This window comes from Miscanthus floridulus, chromosome 6 (genome assembly GCF_019320115.1).
Source record: "Miscanthus floridulus cultivar M001 chromosome 6, ASM1932011v1, whole genome shotgun sequence".
NCBI lineage: Eukaryota > Viridiplantae > Streptophyta > Magnoliopsida > Poales > Poaceae > Miscanthus > Miscanthus floridulus.
Window position 1 is genome coordinate 25,227,008 of NC_089585.1, and position 12,196 is coordinate 25,239,203.

The following is a 12,196-nucleotide window of genomic DNA, read 5'->3' on the forward strand; positions in this document are numbered from 1 at the left end:
AATGTATAGACATGATGCGGAGTCCGAACCAAAGACGTTCTGAAACTGAAGGCCAACTTGCATACAAGCTAGCGAGCTTATGTGCGCATTCAATTCAAATTTAGACCTGTTTGGCAGGGCTCCTCTCCGGCTCCGGCTCCTCCAGAGGAGCCCTGTCAAACGTTTTCTTAGAGGAGCCGTTTTTCAGTAAAAAACAGAGGAGCCGGAGCTGTTTTGGAGGAGCCACAATTTGTGGCTCCTCCAAAACGGCTCCGGCTCCTTCGGAGGAGCCCCTCGGAAGGAGCCGTGCCAAACAAGCCCTTATATTGGTATATACAACTCCGTGCCTTCCATGCTCTTGTTCACGAGATAGGCTTTGATAGAGTCAAATTGTTTTACGATTATATTTCATCCGGTTGTTTCAGAGTTTGGTGTTAACACTATGGGATACTGTGTATTTACCGAGTGTGAGTAACACTCGGTAAATAGTGCTACACACTCGGCAAACTCTTTACCGAGTGCCACACTCGGTAAAGTGGACTCGGCAAACAACGACTCGGTGAAGTTATTTTACCGAGTGTCTAATATCGGCACACTCGGAGAAGATAGTTACCGAGTGCTACAATGACACTCGGTAAACAATTATGACTTGACGGTCGTCAGCCTCCAAACTAACCCTTAACGGCGACGTTTACCGAGTGTCACTAGCAGCACTCGGTAAATAAATTAGCATTTCGTGATTAAAACAATTCCGCAAATAAAATTTTTGAATAATGTTTACCGAGTGTAGCTCCTAACACTCGGTAAAATAATAACCATTTTCGTGATTAAAACAATTCCGCAAATAGTCTTCAGGAATAATGTTTACCGAGTGTTCCCACTCAGTAAAAAGTAGTCAAATATTTCCGAGTGGGGAAGCGGCACTCGGTAAAAAATGGCACCCTCGGCAAAATTCACAGAATCAGAACCAATTTGGTTCTGTTCGCTGTTTTACCGAGTGCTACACTCGGCAAAACTGACAGAATCTCTGTTTTACCGAGTGCTACACTCGGTAAAATATGTCCACAGAAATTTTGTTTGTTTGTTTCGGTGCATATCCAGTCACAATAAGCAACAAAATCACAGGAAATTATAATAACATGACAGATATGCAATATATATCACATATATGTCCACAAATGTCACATTCACTCACAATAACAAACATATGTCGACAAGCACCATGCAAAGTCCACAAACACCATCAACATATGTCCAAAGTCCACAAAGTTCAACCAAGTCCACAGTTCAACATACAAAACTATCAAACATGGTCGGAGGCCTGTGGAGAAACGGAGTCAAGTCCAGGTCTTGATCACCCTACATATCGTTGTTCGTGACGCCGTTTGGCCCACGGTTGCTATCCTAGATGACGTGGCACCTCAATACCGAGTGGCTGTTTTTACCGAGTGTGCCCGTTCGGTAAACTTGTAGTTTTCCCGAGTGTCTTAATTTACCGAGTGTGCTGACTCGCTAAAGCGGTCCACTACCGGGTGTTTATGTTTTCCGAGTGTTGGCACTCGGTAAATAATGTTTTCCGAGTGCCCCGACTTGTGACACTCGGTAATTGTCGGGGCACTCGGTAACTACACAGTCTCCGGTAGTGTAAACCGAAAGGGAACAGGCGGTAGTTTCTCCTATACAGTTTCGTGGAGAGATGCAGGTTCTTGCTAGGGTTTGGACAATTTTTTATGGACGAAAAATATTAATTATAGGCTTTTTTGACCCATGAAAGAAAGGGTATATTATTACCAATATTAACTCATATTATATTTATGGATGTTATAGTCATCATTATAAAAAAATAGCTTTAACATTCTATAAAAAAGAAATAAATATAAATTATGTAACACACTCGCGTCTTCGTTTCTGTTTACGTAGTTTTTTTTTCTTTCATTGCAACGCACGAGGAGTTTGCTAGTATACTCTTATGTAGGAGTATATATACTATTAACATAATAAAGCTAGCGGCACAAGTAAAAGGGGGTCGAGTTGTGCAGGGAAATTAAGAAAAAAGGGGTCGAGTTGTGCAGGGAAATTAAAAGAATGAAGTGTTTTGTTTTTGTGTTTTTTTCTTGGGTTGGCACTTGGCAGCAGCAGTCACGTGTCGTCTGCATCTAGTTTCCTTAACCTGGTGAGCTTTTGACAACACCGGGATACCGGATGCATGAATGGATCAACCTCACCCTCAATCAAAGGCAAAAGCTAGCACGCACTTAATTTCCCACTCATTCTCACCGGTCACCAGGAAACGTCCTCTTCATCACACAAGACTCCAAACCAAAAGCCAGCACGCGAAACGAACGAAAAATGTGAAGGCCTTTTTTTTTGCATTGTCAAATGCATGGCAACAATAATGTGAAGCCTCCAACCATACATGGATGGATTCTTTTCTTCATTCTTCTTCGGCTGGGGCTGGCTGGCTGGCTGGCTGGGCTGGCCAGCCCCTCACATGGACACTGTTCCAACGAACTAGTCAACAGTACTTTTCTCTCACATAAACGAACCAGCAACAGAAAGAATCGGCCAACCGAACAGGCTGTTGACGTGTGCCGGAGCGCCGCTTGTCTTGTCCGCCAAGGGTAATTTAGTTAAATTAAAGCCGTACATGAAAATCGCCAGACTAGACTAAAGTCCACCTAATAATCTAATAATTCGTGTACTTAGTACTTTGTGCAGGTAATCGCCACTCTCTAATCTATGCTGGTACTGCAGAAAAGGTTTAATTTTCATCAGGGGGGAGGAAAAAAAAAACGAGCTTGCATTGGTCGCCGTTGTGCACGCTACACTGCTTCCTGAGTGCCTGTCATTCAAAGGGGGCAAAAGGATTCTCGCACAGGCAGGCAGCTGTCCAGTGGGGGGATTTTGCATCACTCAGCGGATCCATCCCTTTGCTAAAATAGAGGGGGAAGCAGCGGGCGCAGCACATTTGCAAAGCCAGACATCCAAGAAAGGAACACCCACAAAACCAAGAACATGGACTGTGAATGGCAGGTGGCAGCTACAGCTTCCTTTGCTGCGAAGAGAGTAGCCGAGGTTCAAAGGTAGGTAGAGCTTACCGAACACGACAATGTCATTCCTGTGCTTCCAAATAATCCAATAGGAAAGCAGGACAGCGACACCCAAAGAAGTCCACCAAGCCCATCTCCTACAGCACAAACACCCGACCCTGATTGTCACCCTGGGGCAGCAAGCGATCCGTAACCTTTTCCATCACCTTCTCCTTGAGGTCGAGGACAAAGACGGCGCTGCTCCCACACACCAAGAGCAATGATCCCTTGCCGAAGTGATACCACCTCGTGCCACACTGGCACTGCCATAGCAGGCGATAGTCTGGCTCTGGCACCGCCGCTGGAATTCTGATGACAGTGCGGAGCCACAGCGTAGGGGTGCCGTCATCACCTTCCTCTCCATCGTCGTCTTGCTGCGTCCAGACAGTCACGTGCACGATGTAGATGCAATGCAAGCGACGGAGAGCTTGTTGTCCGTGCTGACGCAGAGGACCGGTAAGCCTCCGGCACGGATGGGGAGCTTTGTCAGGGAGATGCGCATGGTGCCCACCTCCACGCTGAGTTTGTACAGGTCGTCGTCGTCGTCTCGGGCGTGACGCTTCCTAGACACGTAATCCATGCATAGCCAGTGCGCCGTGCCCTGGTGAACGACGGCGGATCCCTCTCACCCAGCATGGAGACGCGATGTCTATCCAGGCATTTGGTGAACGACGGCGGATCTCTCACCCAGAATCGTGTGCTGGCGGAGTACGAGTGGAGGTACACCGCATCGCACTCGGACCATTGGCTGACGACGAGCAGCTGTGAGAACATGTTGCGCCGCTGCTCTCCGTCGTTGCTGTCGGCTGCCGTGATGATGGCGAACCTGCTGTAGTAGACATTAGCACTATGGAAGTCCAGAGGCGGGAGCACGTGGCGCTCACCGGTGATAGGATTGCAGAGGCCAACGAGCAATGGCCTAGCTGGTGTCGTTGAAGCTGCGATGAGCGCCGCGGAATGTGCGGGGGAGGAGGTTCATCAGTACAATGCCGCGTCACGCTACGAGGGGCTCGGCGTAGTTGAAGGTTCCATCGGTGGCAGCAGAAAATAAGGAAGTGAGTGAGCGATGACCAATGGGGCCAAGCGGCGATCCCGATGTTGGGAAGAAGGTAGGCATGGAGACCGAGGTGTTCTCTCTTGTCCGCAACTTGAACGTCCTCTTGCAACGCTTGAATCTTGTTTCCTGGAAGAAGAAGCCAAGGAGGCGCACGTGGTGGCCCTCACCCTTACACTTACCCCGATAGAGCTCATGGAGGAAGGCTGGGTCGGTGAAGTGACATAGCCACCACCGGCATGTCACGGTGAACATGAAGAGGTCTTTGGTGTTATCCACACGAGAGAAGATCTCAATGAGGGGATCCTTGGGTAGAGCCGCCATGGCATCCATGCTGAAAGAGTAAAAAAAGCTCACAACAATAATCATTCAGCACGCTCATCGTGCAATGCAAGAAACTCACGGCTGGGAACTGCCATTGCCCTAGGCCGGTGACTACCTCATCGCCGTGTTGCTCTCCCTTTCTCCCACTGCTAGCGCTACTCCTAAAGGGGTTGCTCACCGCAAACTCCATAACCCCAACACCAAACCACTAATGAAAAACCACGAACATTAAGGAAGTGTCTGGATTCCTTGCGTGCCGATGGCGTCACCTCACTGGTCAAGGCTAACCATTTGGTAGGTGCTCGCCAATATAGTTTTTCCATCAAGCTTGCTCACCTAGGCAAGGAAATTCTTGCCCGTGTAGGCGAGCTAGATTAGCTCTCCCAGGTCGACATCATGCTACCACATAAACCTCCATCATCGCTGGATTGAGGTTCCCAGCATGAATCAAGCTCTACAGTGCTAGATTAAGGCATGCCAACATCGAATAGATGCCCCCGTCATTGGATCAAAGCTCAACAACACCAAATCGATCTCCGTTGCCGCCAGATCGAGACACAACGTGAGGTAAGATGAGTAATGGTAATAAAGGAATCAAACACCCCCTAGGAAGCTTACCTTCTTTGGCCGACGAGGTGAGGATAGCAACGACGAAGGAAGAAACGCGCTCTAAATCCAACCCTTCTTCTTCAACTCCGGCTAATGAGATCCAACCACTAGCATGCCTTAGATCTGAGATTGTGAGAGTAAGAGAGAAAAGAGGACTAACTTACGTCCCCCGCCGATGACCGCTGCGCGCCGCTGGTTGAAGCTATTGTAGTGGATATGGAATTGAGTGAGTGAGGGTGTTCACAAGGGAGATAAGGTAGCGGCTAGGGTTCACGAGAGGGGTATATATTATTGCCGTATTTATAAATGGCTCCTCTTGAGATTCCATTTTTCCAAATGGACCTATATAGAATTGCAAGGGAAAAGGACACTGGTATATACAATCACGTCCGGCTATCGGGCCAAAAGTCATCAAGGAGGAAGCTCACGAAGGCCGAGGAGGTCAATCCATGTGGAGGCCAAGGCACATCGAGGGCATCCAAGATAAGGCGTATCTGGACGATAGCTCAGGATCAATCTGTTGCACATTTCGTGTAACAAACTAGGAAACACATCTGTTAGCCGATCGCCCTCATTGTAAAACTACCCCCTCTACCTACATAAAGGATGGTAGAGATCTCGCAGTCAGGATCCAATCCATCTCATTCCAATCTACTACGTAGCTAGGAGCAACAGCCTCTGTAACCGAGCATATGAATACAAGAAGAGTAGCAGCTGTGACTGGAATAGGGTTTTACACCCCACCGCGGCCTGAACCAGTATAAATTCTCATGTCTCGTGTGCTACCATCTAATTCCTCTTATGCGATCACGTTGCTAGGCATCGCCAAAGCTAAATCATCCGACACCCTCTCTCCTATCCCTTCATTTAGAACACACCTTAGGTGACCTTGCACATACAAAGTGCATAAAAAAAAGTCATCGCAAAGCACAACTAATATTGTTAGGCAATCGCTGTAAAGTGGAATGAGGTAGCGGATGAACAACACGGCGAAGGAATTCAAAATGATCAAAAAGAAGGGGAAAAAAGCATGTTGTTCTACTAATCAGTTAGCTTCGACAATGACTATGCTGCCGCTGCGCGCTGGTGTTTAAAAAAAACTGTTGATAGCCAAACTCAATTCAAAGAAAAACATGAATGAAAGGATCAAATTTGAATCAAAAGGACCCAATTTAGACCAAATTAGGCAAAGAAGGCTGAGAAAACTAGACCAGGATACTTTCCAAATTGGCCCAGGTTGTTTTTAGCTGCTGCTGGGCCGAGGCTGTCAAAGCCTGTTCAGGCCGTGTTCCAAACCAGCCCAAACAATTTTTTAAACTGGCCTAGGCCGTTTTTGGCACATGAACTGCACAGCTAGTCTAAACTGAGAGGCCCAACTGTTGCTCAAAAAAAAAAAAAAAACTGAGAGGCCCAACTTTTTCTAACTTTTATTAGATCTTATAGTATTATTACAAATTGCTTTTGTAATGGAATAAGATCAAACCATCTCTATACAAAAGATCTCGTTCTGCATTTTCATACTCTAATATTTTCTTCCAACCCCGGTGGACATCGAGCCTCGAGCGACAGTGACGCAGGCCCGAGCGGTGTTGTGGCTGATGATGTATTCGCCTGGCCAGCTGTTCTACGTCGGACGCATCGTGCGCGACCTCTGACGGATGTGTCGTGTCGCGTTCTCCGGCGCTCGTCGTCCTAGGCATGTCCGAGGATGTGTTGGCGTGATGCCGATGCTCCACAGCACCTTGTTTCCTGTCCTGTAGCGTCTTCCTGATTTTTCAACTCAACCAAGCCATCAGTAATTGTCAGGTTGAACATTAGCATGTGGATCAGCTACTACATGTTCACCCCCGTGACTAGAAATAGTAAGAGGAAGCAAAGCTGGACGAAGGAGATTAAGTTCTGAACGGAGCCCAGCGCTGGCATTTGGATGCATTTGAGAGAAAGGAAAGATATTCTCATCGAACACCACGTCTAGAGAAATCTAAATTCGTCCTGAAGACACATCAAAACATTTGTAGCCTTTATGAAGACTACTATAACCCCAGGAACACACGTTGTTTCGAGCTAAATTGAAGTTTTTGAGTATTATATGGATGAAGATGAGGCCAGCAAACACACCCAAGAACTCTCAACCATGACTAATCGGGTTTTTTTATGAAACAAACGCTCTATAGGAGTATAGTGCTGGATAGTTTTGCTAGGAAGGCGATTGAACAAATACGTAGCAGCAGCATGAAAAGCCCCATCCAAAAATTTCAGAGGCATGGAAGCATGAGACAAAATAGCAAGTCCTACTTCAATAATGTGGAAATGCTTTCTTTCAGCAGATCCATTCTGTTAATGTGCATGGGGCACGACACATAAGTGAACTATGCCAGCCTTAGCAAAGAAAGAATTGAATTTCTCATATTCTCCAACCCAGTTAGTCTTCATAGAAAGAATTTTTCGATCAAATGATCTTTCTACAAGCGTCTGAAACTTCTGAATTTTTTGGAAAACTTCAGACTTGTATTTCAGAAGATATATCCATGTAAATTTGCTAAAATCATCAATAAAGCTCACATAATATTTTTTCGTCCAACTGATTCTGGTGCAGGCCCCAGACATTAGAAAACACAAGTTCCATAGGAAACTGAGAAACACTAGATGACTTGGGATAAGGTAACTGGTGACTCTTTGCTTCCTGACAAGCATCACAAACTGATTGATCAATAGACTTATCTAAGCAAGGAAGATTATTACTACTGACAACTTGTTTAACAAGAAAAGATGATGGGTGTCCTAGACGACTATGCCATTGTGACATGGGAAGTATGCTTGGGCCACAAACTTGCTTTCCTGGGTGCGGTGGAGGTAGAGGATAGAGACCCTTCTGGCAACAGGTTTTTAAGGAGAGTATTCTTCGTTGCCTGATACTTGATATAAAAGAAATCATGATGGAATTCTAGAAAGGCAGAATAATCAGCAGCAAGGAGATGAACTGAAACAAGATTTTTCTTGGCTTGAGGAACTTAAAAACATTTTTAAGATGAATATCACGATTAAGATTTAGAACAGGTAGTATGACCAACATGGCTAATATCCACGCCTGCACTATTAGCCGTGTGGATCTGATCACCGTCGTGGTACTTGTTCTTCACCGTCAACTTATCCAGTTCACCTGTAATATGGTTAGCGGCAGTTGGTGTCCACGCCATAAGGTCAGTTTCAATGGAGATTTCATGTCACTGTTTCCAAGACTCTCCTGTGTTGGAAACAGTGCAAACAAGTTTCATCTCTTTAATGGCTGCTTGTAACAAGTGTTTGGTCTGGAACATAATTTTCATCAAATCTGTGCCAGCATTCAGCAGCAGTGTGCCCCGTTTTGAAGCAAACCTGACATACTGTTCGGCAGGCCGTAAACGATCGTGGATTATTTACTGCTGGCTGGTTTGGCGTAAAAAAATACTATTTTTTGCAGGAAATTTACGATCATTTACGACCGAGCGAACAGACTGACGTGATGAGTTGGTGCCGTAGTTTCCGTTCCCGCGACCAGAGTGGCCACGGCCTTGGGGTCCACCACCACGAGCAGTACACGTCCCTCGACGGCGCGAAAAAGAGCCGCGAGCGCGACTCGCACTGTTTGCCGATCCGCCGGAGTGGTTCCCTCCGTGCGTAAGATCCATCCGGGGTCTCAGATTGGAGAAGCTGAGAACGCAGTTCTCCCACCGAGATGGCTTCTACCCTAGCGCATAGAGCGGGAACAATTGGAGCGAAATCTTCATTAAGGCCGGTGATAATGTACTCGACCAAATCTTCCAGCGGCCTTCCTCCCGCTGCCACATGGCCTAGAGCATTCATCTTGCCGAGGTACTCTGCGACAGACATACTCCCTTTTTGGGTATAGTTGCAAGAGCAATCCGCGTGTTGATAGATCGCGCCCGCGTCCTGTGACACGAACATCTCGTAGTACTCTTTCCGTCCCTGGATAAATATATTTATAGAGTTATCTAAAGTTAAATTTTTAAACTTTGACCACATTTCTAGAATAAAACGTTAAGGTTTATGGTATCAAATTAGTATCATTAGATTTATTATAGAATATATTTTTCATAAGGTGCTTATTTTATGTTATAGATGTTGTTACTCTTTTCTATAAAGTTAGTCAAATGACACTGGACTCTATGAATTGATTTATTTGGGGACGGAGAGAGTAATTGTAAGGCATACCATTTGAGGTTGTTTAGCAGTCGATTCATCAGCAGATAAATCTACATATATAATCAACCGTCTTGCCCTCTATCTTATCCATGCACGCAAATAACATTTTAGCAAGATTCAAAAGATTATTTTCATTAATTTTTCTTTCATCTTGCAACATCTTAGCATAATTAGCGGATCAGGATTCAGTGACTTTGCTTCGTAAAGTCACAACCTAATTTTCCGTCCATCTCCCACGTCCATTCAAGATCTAACGTCTTCCAAGCAATCAGACCTGTGCTCTTACTTTTCACCGAACATACAAGATATTTTTTCACGGAATGCTGGCGGGAGCGCTCAGGTTTGCGCGGGACTCTACGAGGCGTCCGGCTGTCCCGTGCGCCGCCGCGGCTGCCTGGCCGCGCGATGCGCCGTCCGTCCCGTGCTGCCTGACCATGCGACGCGCCTATCGTCGCGCGGTGTGCCGGGTATCCCGCGCGACGCTCCGGCTGCTGTGCTGCGCCGTACGCCGCCTCGCCGGCCATCCCGCGCGCCGCCGTGCCGGCAGCCCCACCCGACCTCATCGCTTGCTGGCCCTCCTGACCACCTCGCCAGCCCAGGTGAATCCTTTGTCCGTCTCCAAAATTGCATCTGGTTTGCTTTGTATGTTTTATTTATCTTGTGTGGTTCTAATTACTTAGATAGAAATTACATTATTATGCATTTTGGTTGAGATTGCACACCGGAGTATGATTGACAAAAGATAGATGAAAGGGAGGATTTATTTTGCGAACCGAAATTGTATTGAACTTTATGGTTTGCTATAGAATTTAACAAGACAATCACTACTACATAAATCTTATTGGAGACGAGCAAAAAAGATTAATGGAGGCGGGCATTGCAACCGCCTCCAATCAAAGGCCACGGTTAATCGTGACTTTACGGAGGCGGTTGTCCTGCCCGCCTCGGTTAATCCATTAAATCGTTTAAAAAAAAATAAAAAAAAGCTTGAGCGAGCCCAATCGAGCCCACGGTCATGCCCAATCGAGCCCGCTGCCATCGCGTCCACGCTACCGCATCTGGGCCGCTAGCATCCATGCCACGCCGCCGCGCTGTTGGTCCTCCTCCACGTCGAGCACCTGCGCACCGCCGTCGCCGCTCCTCACGCGAACACGCCGCCGCTGCTCCTGCTGGACGTGACGTGCCGTCCTGCCATGAAGAGAGGGTGATCGAGATGGAGAGGAGAAAACGAGGGAGGGAGCCGCCGGATCTGCCCGCCCGCGCGCTGCTGAGGGAGAGGGAGGGAGGGAAGGAGGGAGTCGTACCTGAGGCAGATCTCAGCGGAGGAGGCGCAACGAGCCCGACGTCGAGTGGGAGCCCGCCGCCGATGGAGAGGGAGGGAGCCCGCTGAGGGAGAGGGAGGGAGGGAGGACGCCGGATCTGTACGGGTGAGTGAGTGAGGGAGGACGGGTGAGGGAGGGAGGCTACCGCCTAGGCCTGGGAGAGATAGGGAGGACGAGTGAGGGAGGCTGCCGCTCGGCTGAATGGTTGAGGAAGCCGCCGAACCCTAAGTTCAGGTATATATACGAAGAGCTATTGGGCCTCGCTTGGTCCTATTGGGCCTCAGCCTTTTTAGGAGGCGGGCATTATTGTGTGCCCGCCTCCAAAAATGGATTTATGGTGGTGGTCGTCTTAAGACAACTGCCTCCAAAAATAGACTATTTTTGGAGGCGGTCGTCTTAAGTTGCCCGCCTCCGTAAATCAATTTTACGAGGCGGACAAAAGTGCCCGCCTCCGTTAATCGTACGCATTAACCGAGGCGGCTGGATTTTGTGACCGCCTCTGTTAATAAAAGGGCACCGTCTTGCAAAATCATTTGTGTAGTAGTGAATGGAAGAAGTTCAGAAGGGGATACCTGAAATTGGTTTAAAATTCACCTGAAATTGGCAGTTTTGGGTGGGATATGGGGGTCGTACAAGCTTTGATGTGAGGAAAATATACACAAATGTTAGTAAATGTGATGGAAAGGTCACCTCATGCAGATATGTTTGTGCCAATGAAGATCATAGAAGAAAAGGGCAAACTGATCACGTGACAAAGTGTTTTAGAATATTGAAACTTTCCAAAGCAAATATGAACGATCTTTGGCTACATGCACTAGAGTATTGGATGGAGATAACAAATATGCTGTTTCAGTTGGAAGTTTACATTAAGGAGACAGAGAACTTGGTTAGATAAGTTACACAAATGTAGGCATAAGCCAACTAAATCTCCCGCACCAACAAAAAAAAGACAGGAAAGGTAAAACGTGCAACCTGCACACTTGTCTATGCTATTGCCATTCAGGTTCTATATTTATAAAAAAAATTCTGGACTAACTTGTTGAATTTTCATGGGCAGCAACAAAATCAAGGTGATAATGTCCTACAACCCCAAGTTGAATCGGAGAAAGATAAACGCAACAAAAGCGTCGCTGTGGAATTCCAAGATTACAATGCCATTGGAAGTTTAGGTTGCTTTACTCAGCTCATAGCAGCTCCAACTTGTGACACTAATAATCTTGAGTTCTAATATGTCGGACATATTTAACTATAGTCTTTTGTGGCCTAACTATAGTCTTTTGCAGCCTAGCTATAGTCTTTTACGGCCTAATTGTACAAGTGAAGTGGCCTATAGCTGACATAAATATTAGGCTGTATACAGCCTTCACTGTGGACTATGTGAAATCGGCCATGGCATGTTGCTACAGAAATCAGCCGTTGTATGATGTCAAAAAAAATTCTCTATATTTAGTGCTTGTGGACTATGTGAATGCAGCTATGACTTTGTCGAAAAAAATATAATTCACATGTATTGTTGCTTCCTGTGCTCAGCAGGATAGTATTTCAGTAGCTGCCAGCTTGGAAGGCACAAGTATGATTGCTTGGGAGACGTTGGATCTTGAATGGATGTGGGAGAT

At 46.6% G+C, this 12,196-nt stretch overlaps 1 pseudogene; it reads right to left on the reverse strand.

Annotated features, from left to right (window-relative positions):
* Nucleotides 1–3,166: 3,166 nt before the first annotated feature.
* Nucleotides 3,167–4,455, reverse strand: LOC136460368 (uncharacterized; annotated as a pseudogene).
* Between the last annotated feature and the right edge of the window lie 7,741 nt (nucleotides 4,456–12,196).